This window comes from Halyomorpha halys, unplaced genomic scaffold, assembly GCF_000696795.3.
Source record: "Halyomorpha halys isolate HHAL.00 unplaced genomic scaffold, Hhal_1.1 Scaffold29.1, whole genome shotgun sequence".
Taxonomy (NCBI): Eukaryota; Metazoa; Arthropoda; class Insecta; order Hemiptera; family Pentatomidae; genus Halyomorpha; species Halyomorpha halys.
In genome coordinates, this window is record NW_027115892.1 from 331,249 (window position 1) to 342,041 (window position 10,793).

A 10,793-nucleotide genomic window follows, 5' to 3' on the forward strand; every position below is an offset into this window, starting at 1 on the left:
TACAACAATAGAAAATATTGAAATAAATATGTAATTATCAAAATAAAATATCGATATTCTATTTTTAAATTTTCTTCAATAAAACAATTATATTTTAGTTAATATTTTTTATGTTTATGATATGGTTGTCGTGGTGTTGCTTTTTTTCATAGTTATTAAGACTTTCTTATGTATTTTGATAAGGTATGACATGATATAAGCCTTCCGATATCATGCTATGGTATCATTTTATAATTATTATTACTTTAATTCGTTAAATTTTCGATATCGATATTTTAAAATATCGATATTTTAGGTCCGATATAATATCGATATCGATATTGCTATCTGATATCGATATCGATACCGATATCGATATTTTTCTTTCGATATCCCATCCCTAGTTCTTAGCGATCATTTATATAGGAAGCTGAAGCCATCAGGACTAATCCTCCGCTAACACTGTGACCGAGATAACTCCTTATACAAACGCGTTACGTAATACCTAAGCTTTTCGCTTTTCTCTCATGGACGTCAAAAGTTAGATCATCATTCTCGGTAGTTCTTCGCGGATTAGTCTTGGTTACTTTACATCACAAATTAGGTTTTCCGTGTAGTTCTTATACTAGCAGTGATACTCCCAAAGAATGACTCAGCAATATGCTTGTTTACAGAAAAGTTTGAAATAAGGTATGTTTCACAATTTAGCATCACCAGGAAACGACCTTACTAATCTTCCAATGCTTCTGGGACCTGAAGTGTTAAACAAGAAAGTTTAATTGTGTAAAAGAATAAAGAAAGTGCAAAGTATTACAAAATCTCTACCTCGCTGCGACAAGTAGCTTCAAGGCTGTTCAAGTTTTGTAATTAATATTCTGAGTTCTTTTTGTCATAAATTAATTAATTTATCATTCACAAATTTCTCATCATAGTTTTTAATAAGTATTTTCAAGTATAACATTTATAAATAACCATTTATGATGTACTTATGTAGTGAAAAAATGTATTCAAACTACTTTAATTTCTAGTACTTAATGAAATGTAGAGCTAGAATATTGTGCTAAATATAGAATAAAAAGAAATATAGTGTTAATCCATAGGCAAAGTAGGTAATATAGAGTAGATTTATTCAATAGTAAAGAATCCTTGTATGGATGGACTAGGATATTTATAATTGGAGAAGTTTGTCGGGGGGTGTGGTCAGCAAAGAACAACATAAATAAACAAAACCATATTTATTTATTTTATGCCGACGTTTCGACTTGAGTTTCAGGTCTTCATCAGGGGTTGTGGCGTAGAAGGTAGGCTCTCAACTCAGGTCGAAACGTCGGCATAAAATAAATAAATATTGTTTTGTTTATTTATGTTGTTCTTTGCTGACCGCACCCCCCGACAAACTTCTCCAATCATTAATCTACGGTCAACTATCTACACCTCATTAGGATATTTATGCAATGACTGAATTTGATACTGTTACAGTATTAAAAAATTGTTTTCTGTTATACTGAAGCTGTGAGTAAACCCTATGGATTCTGGAGACTTCCTGGGATCCACCCAGCCTCGTAAATTGGGTACCTTTAACTGGGCAAAAGTCTGGCGTTCGAGCGCGATTTTGACCAAATCACCTCCTTGCACAACCGTTGATCTAGTAACAGTACCTCCTAATAAATATTCGAAATCCAATCTAACTTGGCATAGTTTGCCCAATGTGCTGCAGAACTCTTTTTTTTTTTTTAATATAATATAATTATATCATAACAGCGCTTGTGATGTTTACCTATCCATACTGTCTGATCTCTCGGGAACATTCATAATACCATTATATGCTAGAATATATCAGCTAATATGATAGCAATAGTTCATATTAAAACAAATATATAAATAAAATAAAATTGCAAAAAAAAAAAAGTAAAGAACCTTAGACCAGTGCATACACATCATTAAATAAAGTTGTTGTGGTTATTTCAGTTATTTTACTTCTTAATTGGTCATTAAATATCAAAATCTGATTATCATTATGTACGCATTAGATTTACTTGCATTACAATTTGATAATATGATTAAAATAGAATGGACAAACTTTGGAGACCTCTCTGCTATGCAGGGTTGACAAGGTTGGTTGTTAAAGGAAATGGAATTATGGTAATTTTGTAAAAGATTTAAAAATGTAATTTAAGTTGTAGCTTGAGGTAACAAGTTCAGATCAGAGGGTACCTTGGTTCTGCTATTTTTACTGGACACCACATATAGTACAGTTTTATTTAAAATAAAAACTCAATTGATATTACCATAAAACAACTTTGAAATTTACTGTTATTTAAAAAAAATTACTGAAAATGATGTACTTAATTTCTCTTATTTTTTAATTACTCATCAGTCAGTTATAAGTTTTGGTTTTTAACTCATCATCAAACAAACTTTAATTCGACATTGATTAACCTTATTACTTTTATTGACAATTATACAAGAGCTCTGAAAAGATTCTTGGAGAGAAACTCCAACTTTTTACTTCAATGGTAGGATCCTTATTTCCTTTTGATAGGATCCTTATTATTTTATTTTAAGAGTATACCGACAAAGACATACATGTCTACTAGCCGGCCGGCTGTTAAGACTGGAATCCGTGTTCAGAGCATTCATTTCGAGAGGAAGATTATAATTATTGTTTCTTATATGAAATTCTTTTTTATCATAAATTTGTGATTTCAAACATTTTGATTTAAGAATACAACAAAGAAACAAGAAAATGATTAAGATTAGCAATGCTACCAGGCCATCTTAATTTAAATTGCTTTTCTTTGTTACAGCTTGTTGGTCAAAGGCGTTCTCTGTAATAAATACCATTAAGTCTGTTTCTTGTGAAAGAAGGGCATGCATTCTGCTCTAGGATAAGTCCCTCTTATCTAATTGAGTTTTATATTAGTTTTAGTCTTTGTCCTTAAGTGGAAACTCAATATCAGTTATATGCAAATCCACCTCGCCTTTATGACTCATTTGACCTTTTTTTTATTAACATTCAGGCTTATCTTTATAAAATTTTGTTATTACTCTATATCCAGTGTTATTTGTACTTGTTTTGTACAAGTACATAATCATAAACGGCTTATTATGTACATTTTCCATTGTCATTTTTTTTTTTTTTCATTTTTCATGAATGTCACAAAATCACTTACAGACATCTCTCCTTAGGTCTTGGACGAGAATGAAACTAATTATGAACTTTGTTTATTTTTGTATTTCATCTTCATTTCCTATTGATCCCCTGTGAAATTTCTTTAATCCATACTTTTAGTTTTATTTATTTATTTTAACACCTTTTACAATGTATTGTAATACTTAGTGATTATACCTAAATATTACGAAACTATTTACATTCCTCATGTCTGTAAAAATTCATTTCATCAGCCTATTCTCAACGTTTTGATAATCCATTCTCCATCTAACAGAAAACTGGCATCCGGACATTCCTTTCTTGTCCGTGCCGCCTACCTCAGGAATTCTCCCCTTCTTAATATACGACATGCTTTATTCGTACGTGCACTCAAAACCGTCGTATTCCAACACATCTGTTCACTATACAGATATATAGGGAATTATTTCATAATATTGTTTTCATAATTTAATTTTAATTTTGCTTTTGTATTTAATTTATTCCGGTACAGGCCCTGGAGTTTTTGTTAGGTTCCGTTGTTTAAAAAGTGATGTAAGTAGAATTCGACATAAATGGAGTATTACTCGATAAACATGTTTAATAATAATCTTATTGCCCCTTCACTACCTTAAAGAAGTTAATTTTTTTTAAAAATATAATATTTATTTTATTTTATAATAAAAGTTTTTAGTTTTAAAAATATAATATTAATTTTTGAACTTTTGGCCATTTTCCTATATTCTGGACATACGTACAACGTAACTTGAAATTAGCTAAACGTAATAAATTACATTAAAGCTACAAAGGCCAAGATTAAAAATACATCAGCTCCGAGAAAAATAACTTCGGTAAATAAAAAGCTAGAAATAAGAAAAAATTAAAATAAACTATTATAAATACTACAGTATGTTTGAAAATTTCAATATATTGAATGGGGTGAAGATGAAAATGACCGATAGAATCGGCTGAAACGCTATAAAATTGTTATAAGCTTTTGTTATTATTATATATTTTTATATTAAATAAGGTGAAATTAACATTGTTCAAAAGGTAGACTTAATAATGTTCTCAAGGTGGGTTTAATGTGGTTCTCAAGGTGGGCTTAATGTTAATCACAAGGTGGGCTTAATGTGGTTCACAAGGTGGGCTCAATATACCTCACAAGGTTTTTTTTTCCTTAGTCGTTTAATTGATATTTGATTGCAAAAAAAAAGTTTCTCACTAAAAAAAAAAAGAAACAACAAAAATCAAGTTGCTTATAATAATAAGTTCTCTTCTATTTTTCACACTACTCATAAATCTCCTTAATTTCTATTATCTTGTCCTGCTTATAAAGTAATCTATCCATTCAAAGGTTTTTTAGTTGTTAACTATTCCTCAAGGACGTATAATTTCTTACAGTTTTCATATAATTGCTGAAGTAATATGGGAGAATTTCTATTTTATGATGAAAGGAGGAAATGGGAATAGTGTAGTAAATTATCGTATATTTCCCGCTTTTTTAAGACCTCTAATAAATTGATACGGTATATATTTATAATTTATAAATGGATAAGGAGTGAATGAATGTTTTAATTGAGAGCGGAGCAGTGGGAGAAGCAGGTGCCGGTAAAGAAGTAAACACGAAATAAGAAAAAGACTAGGTCCGGTCTACCGAGGCAAAGTACGTCCTTCACCTTTACGTTCCAGCGTCCCCTTGCCTACTCCACTACGTCTTAGTTCTTCTTCACGCTAGTTCGCATATTTAGTATTATTGCTAACTAATAATTTAGTAGCTCTGTAAACTACTAGTAATTTAGTAAACAATTTAATCGAGTAGGCAATAAATAGTGGGTCGGTCAAAATAAATGAATTTTCGGTAACTAACAGCTTGAGAGACCCGAGGAATTTCAAGTTTCGGAGTTATTAATACTTCAAATAAAGTTACCGTACAGCTTCTAATAATTAATGCGACCAATAAAAAAAAAGTCCTTTCCAGAACAAAAGCTTCTCTTAATAATGCACTCAACTTTTCCTCAGCTCCCCCGAAGTAAAAATTACAGAATTATATTTCTCTACGATTCTATTTTTTTTCTACATTTTCTGAATCTGAATTTCAGATTTACCACCTTACCACAATGCAAGCAGAATTAAACAACATGTTTTGACTTTTTTTTTAAATTTTTCTATTCTGTGCTATTCGATTTTCGTTATAAAACAAAAAAAAAACCCTTCTAAATTTCCAGTTTGACGTAGGCATACCTCTGAAATAATCTTCCAGGCATACGACATTGATAATTAAAAACCACCGAGAGTATAGAAGAGAGGTTTCTGTGGGTTTTTCTTAGCGCACTCTAGTGGCGCAGAGTGGTGGAAAACTGCCATTTTTTTACAAATACGTTTTAATTCTTTAAATTTGTTGTAATTCTGATGAATTCCTATTTTCCAGTATTCTGGGTGCTGAATTTAATGAAATGTTTCTTTTCTTTTTTTTATAATATTTTCAGGTGTAAAAATATAAATATTAATTTTTCTTATAAATAAAACGTTATTCTGATTCCTATTAATTAATTTCATTATTGTTCTCATCTTTTTTTTTGGTTACACCTTCTAAAAATCCCTCATATTCTTACAATCCGAAATTCTTCGTAAAATCCTTAATGCTGCTTACTTTGTCACCTATAAAATCATCCATAAGGACCTCAATATTCCATATGCTTCCTGATATACGGCCATGGTAAACTCCTTAACTACCTAAACCCCTTTGTTTCTAACCTTAATTCCTCTTGAATACCTGATAGGAGTCTGAAAAGAAGATAGCCTCGAGATCTTGGTAGATTCTTCACAAGACTGTATCATATCATAATATAGCTAACATCAAATTTACTAGTTGCTTATTTATTTGGTATAGTTGTAAATTTCAATAAATAAATATTATATAAAACCAAAAGCTCAAATATATTCCTACAAGTATCACTCATTCAAATACGAAAGGAGAAATTATATCTTTACAAGTCAACTTTGGGGTCCTTATCTTTCCGACTAAAATCCAGAAAAACACTTGAGATAACTGTAGTTGTTTATTGGGTTAAACGCCCTTGTGCACTCCAACGTGGGAAGGAAGTGCAACGGTGCCAATTACGCATTGAAATCAAGAATGCAATAAAGAAAAATAAATTATGAAATTAATGTTGAAAAAAAAGTTCTGTATTCGCAAGGATAAATTAGAAAAAAATAAAATGATTAAAATAAATGAAAAAACAAGGTACAAACATTATAGAATTGATAGAACATTAAAATAATAACATTTCAAAACAATTATTACATATATAAAGTATAAAAAAGAAATAATAATGATATAAGGAAGTATACGTGTAGGTTAATTAGAAACTAGTAACTAATAAATACAACCAAGGCCCTGTTTCATAATGAAAGCTAATAGTATTAGTTCATAGTACAAGTGTAGACATTAGTGTGGTAATAATACTACTGCTTATTTTTTTTTTAATAGGGATGACTATTAGTGATATTACAGATATTAAAAAATACTAAAGTACAAGTTACTATTGTACAAGACTGTGTAATTCAATTAAGATAAATCTACAAGACAAATAGTATTAGTTTGTACTTTATTATGAAACAGGGCCCAGATGTGATAAAGTTCAAAAACAGATCAAAACTGATAAATGTTGAAGAATACTCGTTAGAAATAGTTATAAATATATTAAAGAGGTAGTTGTAAAAGATACAACAGATAGGTGACGTTAATATAGTATGTAAAAGGGGGATACTAAGAAAATTAATTTAAAAAAACTAATTAATATTGGAAGTACCTGTCAGATTGAAACGGATAAGACGACTGAGGAATGGAAAGTCAGGTAGAAAATGTCCCCACTTCTTCCGTTAACCATTAGGAAGGGTAAGATTTATTATTATATATAAAGAGGAATACTATTTTATACCTATATTCACTGCTACCCAGACTATCTTCCTTCAATAAATAAAATTGGTTTACGATCGTTAAAAACATCAAGAAATGTTCCAAGGAAGCATACGCATGTGTACAGAAGTTATAGAAAAAATATGTTAAAATCCCATCGCTAGATATAAAGATAAAAATAACCGGTCATAACTAAATACTTTTAAAGTATTCATGCTGTATTTCAATTCAGGTCTCCTACTCCATAAGATACAATTACACCCATTGCAATTATTGGTGATGAATACAATTTAATAAATACATTAAGATGTATTATTCGTTTTAAATACAATAACTTTTTAAGTCATGTTATTGGGCTTATATATCCATAATGGTCTATAAAGTTGTAATAGTGGTAACTAGTCTGCTGTTGCTAACTTTGATAAAGAGATTTACTATTGATACTTTGGATACTAAAATTGGTTTTTATCACATATTGTAATCTTTATTTACAATTGAACGATATCGTTTATTGATTTCATAGTTATTTTATTTATTTTTTAAAGATAATTCAAAATCAATATTAATTTTTTCTTGTAGATAAGTCATTTGATGAATTAATATTTATCTAATTTTCATTCACCATTTCAGTATTTTTCTTACAAATTTATTTTAATCAACATTCTTTTAACAATATACCTCAGTCGCTTCTTAATACTTTTGACTTTTAATGCGTTCAATACAATTTTTCATATCTTTATTATTACGACGTTTCAGCCTTGCGTAACAATTTCTAATTCTAAAAGCGGATATTACTCATTTGTTTTTTAAATTTTTAGCGTAAATACGACGTAGAAATGTCGGTTAGTGAACTCCATCCCCCCTTCTTCCCGTTATTTTTCTCATTCTCTCTTCTGAAATTTCTGTCTGGATGACAATGGAAACTTTATACCATTTATTAAAATTCCTTGTTTGTTATACCTCACAAGGAAAACCTCTCAATAATGCTAACCTTGTTATCCTTAGCGTTATATAGCACCAGTTGATATCTTTCCAAGAAGGAAAACCGGCCTTGTTCAAATTCTGATAAACACATTCAAATATGGAGTTTTAGAAACAAATTTCTATACTAGTCATATTTAAATTTCTGGAGATGGGATGCGATTTTACATTCTTTATAATATTAATTGTTTTTAATTAGAAATAAATTATGGTATCTTTTAGAATAGCGCTATAAAATGATATTTAATGAGAAATACAATTTTTTTTCTAATTTTGTATTTGACCTAGTAGTAGATCAGGATTGGCCAAGTCAAATGGTCATGTGCGCCATTTTCAAAAACTGCACGGGCCGCATATACTATTATATATCCCTATATTAAATTTAGAGCCACTATAGACAATTTTTTGGAGTGACGTCTTACTTGTAAACATAAATAATATACTAATTATTCTGATAATGATACTAAATACAAATCGTAAAAAAATACATAACACTAAAAATTAAACGTAAAAATATATGGATGTACAAATAATGTTTTTTTTTCTTAATATATTGATTTTCATTACATTGACCATTATAAAAAAATTGGTCAAACTGTCAACTATTTATATATAGAATAAAATTTTATTTATTGGAAAAAATTATTTTAATAATGGACAATGAATATACAATTTTACACCTGAAAATATTATAATAATAGAAAAATAATTAATAAAAAAAACATTCCATTGAAGTCAGCTCCCTGATTACTGGAAAATAGGAATTCATGAGAATTACAAAAGATAATACAGAGTGCGTTAAGAAAAACCTCTGTTCTATACCCTCAGTGGTTTTTAAGTATCAACGCCATATGGCTGGAAAAATTATTTAAGAAGTATGCCTATATAAAAATGGATATTTAGAAGGTATTTTTTTTTGTTTTATAACGAAAATCGAATAGCATAGAATAGAAAAATTGAAAAAAGAGTCAACACATTGTTTTTTATTCTACTTTCATTGCGGTGAGGTGGCAAACCTGAAATTTAGATTCAGAATAGAAAGTAGATTAAAAAAACAACAGAATCTTAGAGAAATATATTTCTGTAATTTTTACTCCGGAGAAGCTGATGTAAAGTTGAGTACATTATGTTTCTTTTTTAATACATTGCTTTTCACTACACTTACCATTGTAAAATAAATCAAACCTGTGATGTTAGTTTGAGAAATTGGTAAAATATTGATTATGTCTTGAAGCTAATCGAAAAAAAGATAAAATATAATATCCTGAAGCTTTGTAATCGAATAAGAAAAACAAAAATTTAATTCCTTTCTACACAAATTTGTTTTATTTTTCAATACAAGTTGGAATAGAATCTAAAAAACAAACAAAAAAATTATTAAAAAAACAAAACGGCAGCTAAGTTCATTCCAAGTGAATCCTAGGTACTCCATATTACTACCCACCATTTTGTTTCAAAATGACGGATGATTTGAGATCTCATGCGCCCATGTATAGGACCTTCATGAAGATTGAAAACAAATATGAAGTCTTTAGGGTACATTATTTTAAATCCTACCAAGAATGAGTACAGAAAAACTTTAATCTAAATATTTTTGTGTTTCAAAATTAAAACTTTTACATACAGGTATGTAAACGTCAATATTTATGCATAATTATAATTGTTTTCATGTTCTAATCCAATCGTTCCGGAATCATAGGGGTTCCAACGTCAACTCAACCTAATTTTGAACTTTACCATCTCATATTTTCTTCAAATATTGTACAGATATTGTATGAGTATTACAGCCTTTCTTAGGTATTGCTAATGGCGAATCGGTCTATTTGTATCAAATTATAATGCCGGAGTTACACCACCTTCTTCTGCCAAAACGGTTTCGCAATTTTCCTATTAGTACCAAAAGCGAAAAAACGCCAAAAAAAAAGGTTGTTATCCACTGTTCTAATATAATGAATAAAAAACCTGAAAGTTAGGTTGGGACTTTAGTATCCTTCAATATTTTTCTATTTAATTTTTATTAAACACAAAAATAAAAATGGAAGTCATTTTATTAAACATAAAATGATTTTCCTCAAGTTTATTCAGCTATCACCTAGTATAGTTTGGTGGTTTAGTTCCATTTCTAAATTTTGAAAATTTCTTTTATGTATAATCTCTTAAAATGTAACAGATGTATTTTCAAGATTTACTGCACATAGCTACCTGGAACATAAAAACTTTAGTTTTAAAATGTGTATTGGTTTTTAAAAGGCTAGGACACACTTAGCAATCATGTTTAATTTTTAATACATTTACCTTTACAATTTTAATATATTTCTTGTAGAAAAATATTACCTTATCCTCTAACAATTTTCATTTATTGGAGTGTTTAGCTTCTTCAATCTTGAGAATTGACAAATTTACATTTTAATAATGAAGTATAACTTCTATCTCCTATCTCGAGTTTTTTCCTGGAAGTCATGGTGATTATTGTTTGCCAAAGAGAGATGTTTCACAGGTGGAACGCTGATTTGATTGGAGTATAATATAACTGGAAACTCAAAAGACTGAAGTGAAATGGATAAATATTATGTACAATTGATTGGAAATATCTGTTGTACAGTTCGATGTACCAGGGCATTCAAAAAGTCCTGTCGTTTTTCGTTTGTTTGTTGTTTATTTTGATTCTAGAGTGTTTGCTAATTAATTCCGTTCAATACAACTTTTATCCATGTAAACACAAATGTTTATACTTTATGAATAGGAGGCTAAGGAGGATTAATT

General features: G+C 29.2%; 1 protein-coding gene across 5 annotated transcripts in view; it reads left to right on the top strand.

Annotated features, from left to right (window-relative positions):
• The window catches only part of LOC106684431 (uncharacterized), a 284,598-nt gene that overhangs the window by 144,485 nt on the left and 129,320 nt on the right, over nt 1-10,793 (top strand). For 2 of the 5 annotated variants that reach the window (XM_067052858.1, XM_067052856.1), the window contains one exon: nt 2,787-2,886. The exons of the other annotated variants lie outside the window; for them this stretch is intronic. The gene's annotated coding sequence lies outside the window, so the exon portion shown is untranslated. The remainder of the gene's footprint in view (nt 1-2,786; nt 2,887-10,793) is intronic. 5 annotated transcript variants of the gene reach the window in all.